Source organism: Schistocerca americana, chromosome 4 (genome assembly GCF_021461395.2).
Source record: "Schistocerca americana isolate TAMUIC-IGC-003095 chromosome 4, iqSchAmer2.1, whole genome shotgun sequence".
Taxonomy (NCBI): Eukaryota; Metazoa; Arthropoda; class Insecta; order Orthoptera; family Acrididae; genus Schistocerca; species Schistocerca americana.
Window position 1 is genome coordinate 243734728 of NC_060122.1, and position 14930 is coordinate 243749657.

At 44.2% G+C, this 14930-nt stretch overlaps 1 protein-coding gene and 1 non-coding gene across 2 annotated transcripts in view; one reads left to right on the forward strand and one right to left on the reverse strand.

The window, feature by feature from the left end:
• LOC124613874 (transforming acidic coiled-coil-containing protein 1) overlaps nt 1-14930 on the forward strand; it is a 191626-nt gene that overhangs the window by 120660 nt on the left and 56036 nt on the right. The gene's annotated exons all lie outside the window — the stretch shown is intronic.
• On the reverse strand, nt 745-818 carry Trnas-cga. The gene has a single exon. It is a non-coding gene; the product is annotated as a tRNA-Ser (tRNA).

The following is a 14930-nucleotide window of genomic DNA, read 5'->3' on the forward strand; positions in this document are numbered from 1 at the left end:
ATTATGAACAGGTGCTCAATCGTGTTGAAAGATACAATCGCCATCCCTGAATTGCTCTTCAACAGTGGGAAGCCAGAAGGTGCTTAAAACATTAATGTAGGCCTGTGCCATGATAGTGCCATGCAAAACAACAAGGGGTGCAAGCCCCCTCCGTGAAACACATGACCACACCATAACACCAGCACCTCCGAATTTTTCTGTTGGCACTACACATGGTTGATGACGTTCACCGGGAATTCGCCATACCCACACCCTGCCATCAGATCGCCACATTGTGTACCGTGATTCATCATTCCACACAACTTTTTTCCACTGTTCAATCGTCCAATGTTTACACTTCTTACACCAAGCGAGGCGTCGTTTGGCATGCCGACATGATGTGTCGCTTTTGAGCAGCCGCTCAGCCATAAATACCACGAAACTTCCTGGCAGATTAAAACTGTGTGCCCGACCGAGACTCGAACTCGGGACCTTTGCCTTTCGCGGGCAAGTGCTCTACCAACTGAGCTACCGAAGCACAACTAACGCCCGGTACTCACAGCTCTACTTCTGCCAGTACCTCGTCTCCTACCTTCCAAACTTTAGAGAAGCTCTCCTGCGAACCATGCAGAACTAGCACTCCTGAAAGAAAGGATATTGCGGAGACATGGCTTAGCCACAGCCTGGGGGATGTTTCCAGAATGAGATTTTCACTCTGCAGCGGAGTGTGCGCTGATATGAAACTTCCTGGCAGATTAAAACTGTGTGCCCGACCGAGACTCGAACTCGGGACCATTGCCTTTCGCAGGCAAGTGCTCTACCAACTGAGCTACCGAGCACGACTCACGCCCGGTACTCACAGCTCTACTTCTGCCAGTACCTCGTCTCCTACCTTCCAAACTTTACAGCAGCTCTCCTGCGAACCTGTAGAGTTTGGAAGGTAGGAGACGAGGTACTGGCAGAAGTAGAGTACCAGGCGTGAGTCGTGCTTCGGTAGCTCAGTTGGTAGAGCACTTGCCCGCGAAAGGCAAAGGTCCCGAGTTCGAGTCTCGGTCGGGCACACAGTTTTAATCTGCCAGGAAGTTTCATATCAGCGCACACTCCGCTGCAGAGTGAAAATCTCATTCATGAAAACCACGTTTTCTCGCCCCCCACCTAACTGTCATAGTACTTGCAGTGGTTCCTGATGATGATCCTGTGTGATGGCCTGGATAGATGTCTGCCAATTACACATTACGACCCTCTTCGTCAGCGGTCTCTGTGAGTCAACAGATGAGGGTCACCTGTATGCTTTCGTGCTGTGTGTGTCCCTTCACGTTTCCACTTCACTGTCACGTCAGAAACAGTGGACCTAGGGATGTTTAGGAGTGTGGAAATCTCACGCAAATGTATGACACAAGTGACACCCAATCACCTGACCATGTTCAAAGTCTGCGAGTCCCGCAAAGTGCGCCATTCTACTCTCTCACGATGTGTAATGACTGATGAGGTCACTGATATGGAGTACCTGGCAGTAGGTGGCAGCACAATGCACCTAATATGAAAAACATATGTTTTTGGGGGTGTCCAGATACTTTTGATCATATAGGTAGTTGTAATTTTTCCCAACTTTCATGACACCCAAAAATACTTCTTATATGTTATGACACATATTCCAATTCTGCTGAACTTTATTAACTCTCTTTGTACACAGTTTACAGCTGTATACAAATGGCATACAAGAGTGAAACAAACAAACAAACAACCACATTTGTGCGATGTACCCTGAATACAGCAAAACTCTGAATTAATGAACTTGATTTTAAGGAAATCCCACTTTTAAGGAATATATCTGTCAGTTCCAGCAACATCCGCGTAAGAATAATGTTATTCCTCACTGCTTTTAACAAATAGCACTTTAAAAAAAAATCCAGTTGTAAGGCATTGACATAATGCATCTTGCAAATTAAATTCCAGTGTTTTACATAATTTGTAACATGTTCGATTGAGCTAGAACATAGTTGATTGGTCAACTCTCCTTGTAGTGATACCAGCAGGTGTGTTGAATGAATCGAAAATAAGATTCACCCTCCCTCTGCCTAACATGTAAATTAGGTCACGTGATCTGACGTCACAGTCACAGACACTGACAAGGAGAGGTCCCCAGTTGCCCCTATTTTTTTCTTCCTATCGTTCTTTTTCCACTTGGAAACTTTGCGCATGTGAATTTAATTACATTTGTTTATCTATCATACATTAAAACATTTGAAAATGCTGATATGTGAGTTAAAAAGCAAAAGACGAAATATGTTGGTTTTGATTGTGCCTTGGTGTCAAGAAATTATTTTTTGTTTCAAAATGTACATGGATGGTAGTCATCGTATAGATATTTAAGTAATAAATTCTTAGTGCATTATGGACAAAATGATGTAGAGGACGTTTTTAAACAAAATCGGGGAACAATAAGTAAAATTAAATTTTAAGCAAAAGGAGAAATAAAAGTAATATATTCAAAGCATGGACAAAAAGTAAGGTGATAAAATGGAAGTTAAAAATAATCAAAATCACATGGACAAGGATACCAAGTTGGAAAAGATTAATAGGAAGAAAAATGAGAACAAAATGATGTAGAAAAATGAAGGCAAATGATGTACTTCATTTGATGACTAATGATGTGGCTAAGAAATAGAAAAAATTACTTTTAAACCAATTGATCAAATAAACTTAATGATCAAGTAATTTAGATAAGGAGTTATATATAAAAAAAAATGCCAAAGCACCTGACGAGGTTCGAACCCATGGACCCTTTTGCATGTGAAGTCAGTACCTTAACCATTATGCTATGAAGACAGTCTGTAAATTAATGTTATTTTTAATAAACAGGGTGTCTGCAGATCATGAAAGTCATGAAAAAATAATGAAAATGAACAAGCAGTCATGAAAGTAATCAATGTCTTTGCTGGTTATTTTCTGAAATGAGTGCAGAGGTATTTTACAAACTCTGTATCTAAAAATTGCTGAGAAAAGTCCCTTGGAATTAATGATGGTCAAAGTTGGCTCATGTTTATTACCCAAAGTTATGCAGAGCTCAATTTCGAGAAATTGTCATGTGACAATTGCACTGGAGGAAACTGTGTCAAAACAACATAAATGGTAGGCAGAAAGGACGGATGTTCATAGAACAGTTAGCATTCAAGCTCAGCTAATAGGAGTGGGGTCGAAAGTGGTCACGTGATCACATGTTTGGTAGCTTCTGCCATTTTGTTTATTCGAGTTCATGGAGCCGTGGACTGTGCAACATTGTGTGTTTGCTTACAATAATTTTGTGCATGATAATGAGTCCATCGTTGCAGTTCATAGTGAGTTTCGTCGCCATTTCAATCTTGCGAGTCATGATAGTGTTCCCACGTGTAACAACATTTTACATTTGGCTGAATCATTTCGTTTATGAGGAACAGTGATGAATAGAAAACAGGGGCTCCTCACTCAGTACGCACTGCAGAAAATGTTGAAGAAGTTCGGCATGCCATACTCCGTAGTTGTGGTCGATCAGCTAGGACTGTGTCCCAGTAATCATTCAGTGAGGCATATTTTGTACACTGCTCGAGGATTTCATCCCTACAAAATGGCCATGGGGCAATAATTGAACCCTTGAGATTATGTACATTGGCTAAATTTTGCGTGTGAAATGGAGGCCATACTTGAGCAAAATGACATTATTATTTTATTTATGAGTGTTGAATCTCATTTTCATGTGAACAAAGCGGTAGATCAGCAGAAATGTCATTAGATCATTACATAGCCCAAAGGTGACTGTTTGGTGTGCTGTAACTGGTGCCGATGTTATTGGTCCATAGTTTTTCCAAGAAGATAATGGGGGACACTGTAAGTGTAACCTTGGAATGTTACAGAAAGATGGTCACTGAATTTGACGGACATAAACTAAGAAGACGACGTATTCCTATCTGGGGAGTTTGGTTTCAGCAGGATGGGGCCACAGCTCACACAGCAAAAATTTCGACGGAAGCTATTAGGACTGTTGTTCTTGGTCGCGTCATTTCCCAGTTTGGTGACAGGAATTGGCCTTCTTGTTCCTCAGACCTGTCCATGTGTGACTACTTTCCATGGGGTTACCTCAAGTCATGTGTATACTAGCATAAACCACATCACTTGAAGAACTGGAGGAAGAAATTCATGTGGAAGTCATTCAGACTGACAGAGCAATGTTGGAGAGAGTGGAAACCAACTTCAAAGAGCGGCTTTAGAAGTGCATTGCTGACAGTGGCAGTCCGCCGGAAGATGCTGATTTCAAGCATTAATTTTTTTTAAATGGCAACATCATATAAGTATTTTTTAGATGCTTGTGATTTGTCTCACCTGACATGACTCCATCAACAGCTGACATATTGTAGAGTGAATACTTCAGAATTTGGGAATATTCTGAGGGGGAGGGGGGGGGGGGGGACTGAAAAAGTTCAGTCCTAAGAAGGACCAACTTAGTCACTTTCTGATGAATTTACTGCAAAGTGCGAAACAGGTCTTATTCAAGTTCATGCAGAAGCTGTTAGGCATGTTTAATGGAAATGCTGTAGTTGAAAGAGGCTTCTCTGTTAACAAAGAAGTTTCAGTTGGAAATTTAGAAGAAGATCCAATTGTTGCAGAAAGAACTGTTTACAGTGCAATGCAGTCGTTACTTAATAGTGTTAAAAAACTGAATGTGGGCAAATCAAAATCAGTGATACTAGCTGTGATAAATGCTTCATCAAAAGGGTAGAAGCCTTTAAAAAGAAGAAATCTAACGAAAATGAACTGGCAAATCTTAAAAGAAGGAAGTTCAAGAAATAAAAGATCTCGGAAATAAAAAAGAATGACTATAGAAGAGGCAAAAGAAGAGGCTGAAGTTTTAGGTGTTGAAATTTCAAGTTTAGCTAAGAAACTTAAACACTGAATCTTTTACTGTGAAGCTTAACAATTTACATACATTTTGTACCTTCAGAATCGTCGTATTTCCTTAAGGAAAACTGTATGTTTTTGCTATGTTACTGTGTTAAAACAATATGCATTCTAATTGATGTGATAAACAAACCTGAAAATAGTCATACCCCATCCTATGAGAGAGGTTCATGTTTTTATAGCATTTGATAAAGGTATAGCCCAAGTCACGACAGTTACCTTTTTCATCATGACATACAGTTTAAGCGATATAAGAATTGTTACATTCAGCTTTCATTTTAACCAGCCTTCAAGTTCATAAAAAAAAGTTTTTGTGATTGTGCCATACACATTTTCGAAAGGTACTGAATATAGCTAAAGAGGTAATGAAAGTGTCACAAAAAGGTCATGAATTTGATCCTCTGAAAATCTGTAGCTACCCTGTTAAAGCCGTAGAGCATTACGCAAAATTCAAAATGTTTTTTTGTCGCTTTCTCACAAACGAGGTCCCACCAGGATGAATGGCTGCAGGGTGTAATTCCTTCGACCTTTCCGTACATCGCTGTGTAGGTTGTTTAAAAAAGTCGATCCCACAATTCGGCCCCCCTGCGGGTTTGGGGGTAAGAATAGACCTGAGGTATTCCTGCCTGTTGTAAGAGGCGACTGAAACGAGTTTCACACATTTCGGCCCTTATGTGATGGTCCCCTGTAGGGTTTGATCTCCATTCTTCAAAATTTTCTTGAAAAGCGATCCAGTTGGGCAGGGGCACCGTCGTGTCCGCCATGCATTGAGATCTTCAGCTCACTTTCTCGTCATCGCATTTCAGTCCTGCTCATTCTCCATCTCTTGGGCAAGTACACCTTCCTGGGTGCATTTTCCACCCTGCACTAAGCAGTGTCACTCTCTGTGTCGACGATGACCATGGAGTTCTTTGCACCTGATATCCAGCACGGTAGCCAGTCCTTTCTGGCGGGGCCGCCATGTACCCTGTTGGTTGCAGCCCCCTGACCACACAGGGATCGCTCTGCTGATGCCTGCGCCATTAACTCCCCACGTATGCCAAGGGGTAGATGCCCATCCCCCTGGGGCATCGGGACTCCCGGCAATGGCCATCCTGCTAGGTGCCCTTTGCTGTGGCTGGGTGCTGCCTGGGGGGGGGGGGGGGGGGGGGGGGGGTTGGTCGGAGTGGGTGGCATCAGGATGGATGACACATGATGAAGCACAGTCCATCGGTGAAACACCAGCAGTCTCTAAGCGATCACAAGCCCAATTCATCGCACAGAAGTACGACCCTAAATAGTTCCCCTCCCTGGCCACACCATGGGAGGAACGTCAGGCTAAGGATGGCAGAAAATCTTATTCACCCCGGTACCTTGTATGAGCATTTAGAGGACAAGTTTGGGGAGGTGTAGGGGTTGTCCAAAATGAGATCTTCATCAAAACAGCATTCTCTGACCAGTCATGGACTTTACTTGCTTATGACAAAGTGGGGGATGTTTCTATAACCATCATGCCCCATAAGAGCTTAAATATGGTCCAGGATATCATATTTCACAGGGACCTTCTTTTGCAGTCTGGCGATGAGCTGCACACCAATTTAGACCAGCAAGGTGTACATTTCATGCGGCGTGTCCGCCAGGGTCTGAAGGACAATCTGGTTGCCACCGGTGCCTTCATCTTGGCCTTTGAGGGTGATACATTGCCTGAGGAGGTCAAGGTGATGGTTTACCGGTGTGATGTAAAGCCCTATATCCCTCCCCCGATGCGATGCTTTAAGTGCTGGGAGTTCGGCCATATGTCTTCATCACGTGTCGAGATTGCGGACGCCCATCACATCTCAGTACTCCATGTGCCCCACCTCCCATCTGTGTCGGCTGTGGAGAGCACTATTCGCCTTGCTCGCCAGACTGCAGGATTCTCCAGGAAGAAAGGAAAATGATGGAGTACAAGACCCTGAACTGACTGACCTACACTGAGGTTAAGAGAAAATTTGAACACCTGCATCCTGTATGTATGACATCATCTTACGTAGCCGCTACAACAGTTCTGGTACTGTGAGCTCCGCCAACGCCAGTCACCTCTCACGGCTGGAAGGCTATACCTGCCCCCTTGATGGTGGGGGGCATTTCCCTCCCTGTTGCTCCCACACCACCTACTTTGGGAGCAACCCCCCCTCTCCAACCATCGGGGACATCCATCCCCACTACTAAGCTGGAGAAGCATCAGCCTTCTTCGGCGCCTCTCGCTAGGAAGGGGTCCCTTGGGTCACTCCCTTCCCAGCTGTCTGCTAGTGGGAAAGATGACACCCGCCAGTGGATGAAGAGCTCAAACGCAGCTGGTATTAGTGCTTCACACTTGTCCTCAGTCCCGGAGTCAGGAGCAGCGAGAGAGATCCAAAAAGAAGACCCCTAATAACAAGGAAATTGAGGTGGCACCCATACCATTGCTACCTACAAGCTCTGCATCTGAGGATGGGGTGGAGATTCTGGCATCCCCTGAGGACCTAGATTTCGCCAGACCCTCAGACACAATGGATATACCGTATTTACTCGAATCTAAGCCGCACTTTTTTTCCGGTTTTTGTACTCCAAAAAACCGCCTGCAGCTTGCAATCGAGTGCAAAGTAAGCGGAAGTTCTGAAAAATGTTGGTAGGTGCCGCCACAACTAACTTCTGTCGTCGAATATATGTAACGCTACGCAGGCACAAAGACAAATACTGGAACCAAAACCTCTGCGTCAGTAAATAAATAAATAAAAGGTGGAAGACGAGCTTTTTTTTTTTCCGCCCCGAGTTTCGACCACTGCATTTTCATACATTATCCAACGAAGTAAATACAAATTCCGTATTGTTCCTCTTCGAACGTAGCAGCATTTCAATGTACTACGAAAATCCGACTGGGAAGACTGTTTGAGATATTTGTCAATATGGCCAACTCTGCTTTCTGAATTTTTTCCTAACTTTGAGAAGAAATTGTTGCTAATAGGAACTTTTATGAATTGTGAATCACATACAGTATTCTCTTCACCATAAGAATAATACGAATATAAACATTTTGCCATGTATTCTTTCGTGTTCGCTGCTATCTCATTTAAATCCTTTCCGCCAACTACGAAACTAGAGTGAGACAACAGCAGACGCGGAAGAATATACATACCATGTCATGTTTATATTCGTATTATTCTTATGCCTAATAGTGATACAGTCAATTGACTAGATTTTTAAATCTAAGATGACTCTAATTTCTGGGCATAATGTAATGTACTAAAGAGGCGTCTGCAAAGGTTTTCAAACGGAAAAAATTTTCGCTAAATTCTCGTTCAGAACATCATCTATCATACGCAATCTATTATTTGGTTCTTGTTGATCATTATCAAAGAAAGCAGCAGTGTAAGTAGCAACGAATTGCAATCTCTTGCCATTGTTTCGCTAATGAGACAATTCCTCCCTCTTTTTGTTTTTAAATTGTAAGCGGCAGTAGCGTGCACAAAAGCAAGCCATGCCGCGAGCGGCGACAGGCCGTAAACCCTCATTTTCAGAATGCGACAAACAATGCATAACACAGTACAGTAATGCATTTTCAGCTTTTAGTGACGGAAACACGTATAACGAAGAGAACGGCACTTATGAGATCAAAGAAAAATAAGCAATCAATTCAAACCAGACGAAGCACGTGAAAAAGGAAGGGTACCCGTATAAGTACAGACGGAGCGCCTGACGCATAACAACGGCTACCTGGTAAAGCTTAACTGCTAAGCTTACGACTCGAACCTACTGTAGCTGTATCATCATTGATTCAACCTAAATTGTGTCTCATATTACAATGGACCAACTTTGTTTCGATTTGGAAGTGCGGCCTAAAACTTTTCTCTCCCCTTGAAATTCGAGTCTCAGATTTCAGGTGCGGCTTAGATTCGGGAAAATTTTTTTTCCTCGATTTCGAGTCTCATTTTTCAGGTGCAGCTTAGATTCGAGTGCGGCTTAGATTCGAGTGCGGCTTAGATTCGAGTGCGGCTTAGATTCGAGTGCGGCTTAGATTCGAGTGCGGCTTAGATTCGAGTGCGGCTTAAATTCAAGTAAATACGGTATAATCGAGTGTCAGGTGGAGTTGGCGTTCATGTTCTAAACTCAGTCTGTAGTGCCACTGCGCCCCTTCAAACCCCTCTCGAAGCTGTGGCTGTCAGAATAAGGACGACACAGGAAATAACTGTCTGCAATGTGTATCTTCTTCCAGATGGTGCAGTATGCCTGAATGTATTAGATGGACTGATTGATTAACTCCTTAAACTTTTTGTACTTTTGGGAGATTTTAACACTCATAACCCCATGTGGGGTGCCACCGTGCTTACTGGCCGAGGCAGAGATGTCGAGACTTTATTGTTTCAGTTCAACCTCTGCTGCCTCTTAAAAACTGGGGCCGCCACACATTTCAGTGTGGCTCATGGTAGTTACTCGCCCATTCATTTATCAATTTGCAACCCAGGACTTCTCCCATCAATCTACTGGAGAGCACATGACAACCTGTGTGGTAGTGACCGTTTCCCCATCTACCTGTCACTGCCCCAGTATCAGGCCCATAGATGCCTGCCCAGGTGGGCTTTAAACAAGGCGGACTGGGAAACTTTCACCTCTGCTGTCACCGTTGAATCACCCCCACACGGTTACATCGATATGATGGTTGAGCAGGTGACAACAACAATTGTTTCTTCGGCAGAAAACGCGATCCCTCGCTGTTTAGGGTGCCCCTGGCGTAAGGCAGTCCCTTGGTGGTCACCGGAAGTCGCTGAAGCAATTAAGGAGCGTCGGTGGGCTCTACAGTGGCATAAGCGGCACCCTTTCCTGGAGAACCTCATAGCCTTTAAACAGCTATGTGCCCGCGTTCACCAACTTGTGAAACGACGGAAGCAGGAGTGTTGGGAGAGATATGTCTCAACCATTGGGTGCCATACGTCACCTTCCCAAGTCTGGGCAAAGATCAAACCTGTTTTCAGGTACCAGACCCAGACCCCCAACAGGTGTTCCTGGTGATACTATAAATGGCATGTTATCTACTGACACAAACCTGATGACCGAGCATTTTGCTGAGCACTTTGCTCGAGCCTCTGCATCGGAGAATTACTCCCCAGACTTTCACACTCTCAAACGGCGGCTGGCGGGGAAAGTCCTCTCATTCACTACATGCCACAGTGAATCCTATTATGCCCCATTTAGAGAGTGTGGGGGGTCCTCAGTGCCTTTGCACATTGCCCCGACACAGCTCCTGGGCCTGATGGATCCACAGCCAGATGATTAATAATCTCTCATCTGACTGCATGCACGTCATCTTCAACCGGATCTGGTGTGATAGCGTCTTTCCATCGCAATGGCGGGAGAGCACCATCATTCTGGTGCTCAAACCCGGTAAAAACCCGGTTGATGTGGATAGCTACCAGCCTCACCAATGTTCTTTGTAAGTTTCTGTAACGTTTGGTGTGTTGGAGGTTGGGTTGGGTCCTGGAGTCACGTGGCCTACTGGCTCCATGTCAGGGCGGCTTCTGCCAGGGTCGCTCTACCACTGATAATCTCGTGTCCCTCGAGTCTGCCATCCGAACAGCCTTTTCCAGATGCCAACACCTGGTTGCCGTGTTTTTTTACTTGCATAATGCACATGACATGACCTGGCGGCATCATATCCTTGCCACATTGTATTAGTGGGGTCTCTTGGGGCCCACTCCCGATTTTTATCCAAAACTTCCTGTCGCTCCATATTTTCCATGTCCAAGTTGGCACCTTCCATAGTTCCATCCATATCCAGGAGGATGGAGTCCCGCAGGGCTCTGTATTGAGTGTGTCTCTATTTTTAGCGTCAATAATGATCTAGCAGCAACTGTCAGGCCCTCCATCTCACCTTCTCTGTATGCAGACGACTTCTGTGTTTCATACTGCTGCTCCAGTACTGGTGTTGCTGAGCATCGCCTACAGGGAGCCATCCACAAAGCTCAGTCATGGGCTCTAGCCCATGGCTTTCAGTTTTCCGCCATGAAGATGTGTGTCATGCATTTCTGTCGGCGTCATACTGTTCATCCGGAACCAGCACTTTACTTTAATGATGATCCACTCACTGTAGTGGAGACATATCGATTCTTAGGTTTTCAATGCTCGTTTGACTTGGCTGCCTCATCTTCATCAAAACGGAAGTGTTGGCAGCACTTCAATGCCCTCCGCTGCTTGAGCAACACCAACTGGGGTGCAGATCACTCCGTGCTGCTGCAGCTCTACAGAGCCCTTGTTAAATCTTGACTTGACTATGGGAGTGTGATTTATGGTTCAGCAGTGCCCTCAGCATTGCATTTACTCGACCCTGTGCACCACTGTGGGGTTCGATTAGCCACAGGAGCTTTTAGGACGAGTCCGGTGACCAGCGTACTGGTGGAGGCTGGTGTCCCTCCATTGCAGATCAGAAGTGCGCAACTGCTCACCAGTTACGCAGCACACATTCATAGTTCCCCTGAGCATCCAAATTACTGCCTCCTTTTCCACCCGCGGCAGTCGATCTCCCTCATCGGGGGCCCAGGTCGGGGCTAACGATTGCATTCATGTTAGGTCCCTGCTCTCCGAACTGGAGTCCTTCCCTTTACCGCTTGTACTTGCGGTCTGTTCACGTCCTCCATGGTGTACGCCTCGGCTGCAGCTTCGTCTGGACCTTTTGCATGGCCCTAAGGACGTCATTAACCCCGCTGTCACTTCCTCTCAATTCTTGACATGTTTCGGGGCTCTGAAGTGGTTTACACCAACGGCTTGATGGCTGATGGTCACGTAGGTTTTGTGTATGTTCATGGAGGACATATTGAATATCACTCCTTGTCAGATGGCTGCAGTGTTTTCCCTTCTGAGCTGGCGGTCATATCTCGTGCTCTTGAGTACGTCCGCCCATGGCCTGGCATGTCATTTCTCCTATGTACTGACTCATTGAGCAGCCTACAAGCTTTCGACCAGTGCTACCATCGTCATCATCTGGTAGCAGCCATCCAGGAGCCTTCTGTGCCCTGGAATGGTCCCGCCGTTCGTTGGTGTTTGTGTGGACCCCAGGACACGTCGGAATCACCGGCAATGAACTTGCCGACAGGGTGGCCAAACAGGCAATGCGGAAACCGCTTCTGAAGATGGGACTCTCCGGAGCTGACCTGCGTTCTGTCTTACGCCACAGGGTTTTCCGGCTTTGGGAGACAGAATGGTATAACAGTATGCACAGCAAACTGTGTATCGTTAAGGAGACTATAAATGTGTGGAAGTCTTCCATGAGGTTCTATCACAGGGAATCAGTTGTCCTCTGCTGACTCCGCATTGTCCATACATGGCTAATGCACGGTTACCTACTCCATCGTGAGGACCCACCTCTGTGTCGCTGTGGGCCCCAAATGACAGTCGTCCACCTCTTGCTACACTGCCCACTTTTAGCCACTCTGTGGTGGGCTTTTAACTTTTCCAGCACCCTTCCTTTGGTGTTGGGTGACAATGTCTCAACAGCAGCTTTAGTTTTACGTTTTATCCGTGAGAGTGGGTTTTATACTTCTCTGTAGGTTTTAGTGCATGTGTTTTGTCCCTCTGTGTCCTTCTCCCTAGTGCTTTTAGGGTGGAGGTTTTAATGTGTTACAGAGTGGCTGGCTTTTCCTTTTTATTCTCGTGGTCGGCCAGCCATTGTTATCTGCTTTCGTATTTTACTCTCTTCTGTTTTTAGCATCTCTCTGTTGTTTTCTTGTCCTCTTTTGTTCCTTTTAGTGTTTGTTACCTTTCCGTTGTTCTTTTGGTTTTTCCTTTTTTTCCGTTTTGTGTTATATGTTTCGTTCGTTTTATTCTCACTCTTGTGGCATTGTTTTATTAGGAACAAGAAACCGATGACCTCGTAGTTTGGTCCCTTCTCTCCTCTTTTAAACTGACACAACCACTATTGGGAACCTCTCTTTGTGAGTCTGTGAAGTGTGTAAATTAACTTAACTTTTTTGTAGTTATCACTTGCAAATATAGAAAGTTTAAACTGTAGAAAAAGCTGGCGATCAACCACAATATTGATGACAGTCATAACTAAAACTTTCAAACATGGCAAAGAATAAGATTTAAAGCTCTTTACAAGTGCGATATACTCAGAAATGAGGAAATGTTTTTCAATTCTGAAAAGCTAACAATTACTGTGGGTCCGAAAGAAAGAACATTCGTTTGTCTGCATTCAGTGACAGGGAAAATACAGGATGAGGCAAAAAGGACTTTACAACTTTGGAATGTTATAAAAATGTATTGAAATAACTTACAAAATTGATCAATATATCATTTTGAAGCAAACAACGCCAAGTTTGATTAACGTAGTGAATCAGTATGCTATTCTGCCAGCAAGATTGCCAGCAAAGTGCATAGTAAGGACTGCCACAAGTTCTGGAAATCAGGGAAATTTGGGGGGCAGGGGGGGACACTGGAGAAAATCTCATTTTTGTCTCGGTAGATACAATGGTTTGTTTACTGATATGTCATGCATTGCCACTAGCTGGGCACAGCTGAGTACGTGCACTGCCCATGCTTACTGCTACTACCCTTTCTACCACTCCCACCAGCTTGCGGCTCTGTGCTGCCACCACTTCTTTTCGCTGTCCTAGCAGCTGCCAATGAGAGCCAGGGAGGCGTGAGGAGTGGTTTGTGTGGATCTGATTCTTGTTACTGTTGACAAATCGGCCGAAGACAGTAGTCACATGTGCATGAGTTATGTTTAAGTGAATGTGTGTGCGCTCTCGTTTTCTGACATAGGCTGTGACCAAAAATTTAGTTGTGAGAGGATGACATTTTATTTATTCTAGTGCATTTTGGCACTTCAAAGGTAGTTATGTAATAGAAGATAGGAACGGTAAGAAGAAAATTGTGGCAGTTTGTACGCCATGTACTCATGTATTTCCTGAAGGAAAAATCACACAATACGTGTAAAATAATAGACATAACACAGTGGGCAATAAGCAACAACAACGAACATAGTAGAACCAACATTTTATTGGCGGTCACCTATATTGTTGGTTTACACAAGTCTTCGCCACTTCTTTCAAGAGGCCTATTGTTTCTGAAATCAGTGGAAGTATTTTAAATCTGTCTTGCGACTCAAACTAAATTTGTATTTTTGTTGCCATATTTCGTTTTACTGAAATAAAATAACACGTATGGTCTTAATAAAATGAACATACCATTTGGCTTGCCTTCTCCATCTAAGAACAGTTCATTACAAAAGATGTTGGTGTTAGTACTTAAGATTTTTGCTCACATGTTTAAAAGTGCAGAACTCCTTACATTTTTTTGTCAACTTAGGTCTTTTCTTATCCTTGAGATCTCAAAATTTGTTAGTGAAAATGCTAAAACTTGTCTGGAAAGCAGGGAATTTCACTTTGGGAAAATTGTGGCACCCCTAATAGTTGAAATGGTTCTTTTTGTTGGTGCAGTGTGCTTGCTGTGCGTTTTGGTTCCATGAAATGAATTCTGCAGGGTTACAATTTATTCTTGGCTCAAGAATTTCATTGAGACAGGTTTCCCAGGTCGGTGGATTGGTCGTGAAGAGCCAGTTGTGTGGTCATCTCGCTCCCAGTAGTTGACCACTGGATCTCTTTATCTGGGGTTCTGGGTGGAGACACTGTGTATGTTCCTCCCCTACCAAACAGTTTGGCCAATTTGAAAAAATGAATCTTTGCTACCGTTGCGTTAGTTACACCCGATCTGGTGTGAGTGTGGGAAGAAATTTAATACAAGTGGAATGTTTGCCGTATCACAAATGGTGGCCACATTGAACCATAATGACAAATCCACTTTGAAACTTGACGTGGTTTGCTATGAAATAACACACCTACTGATTCAGTGAGTATTCCCATATATTTCAGTATCATTCCAAAGTTGTAGTTATCTGTTACTCACCCTGCATTCTATCAGGCTGGTTTCAAGTAATGAGAAGCAGCAGCATTCCTGTATGCAGAAACGTACTGCAAGGGAAGGCTTGGGGAATCACCATCAAGATCGTTGCTAAAACTTTCATTGCAGCT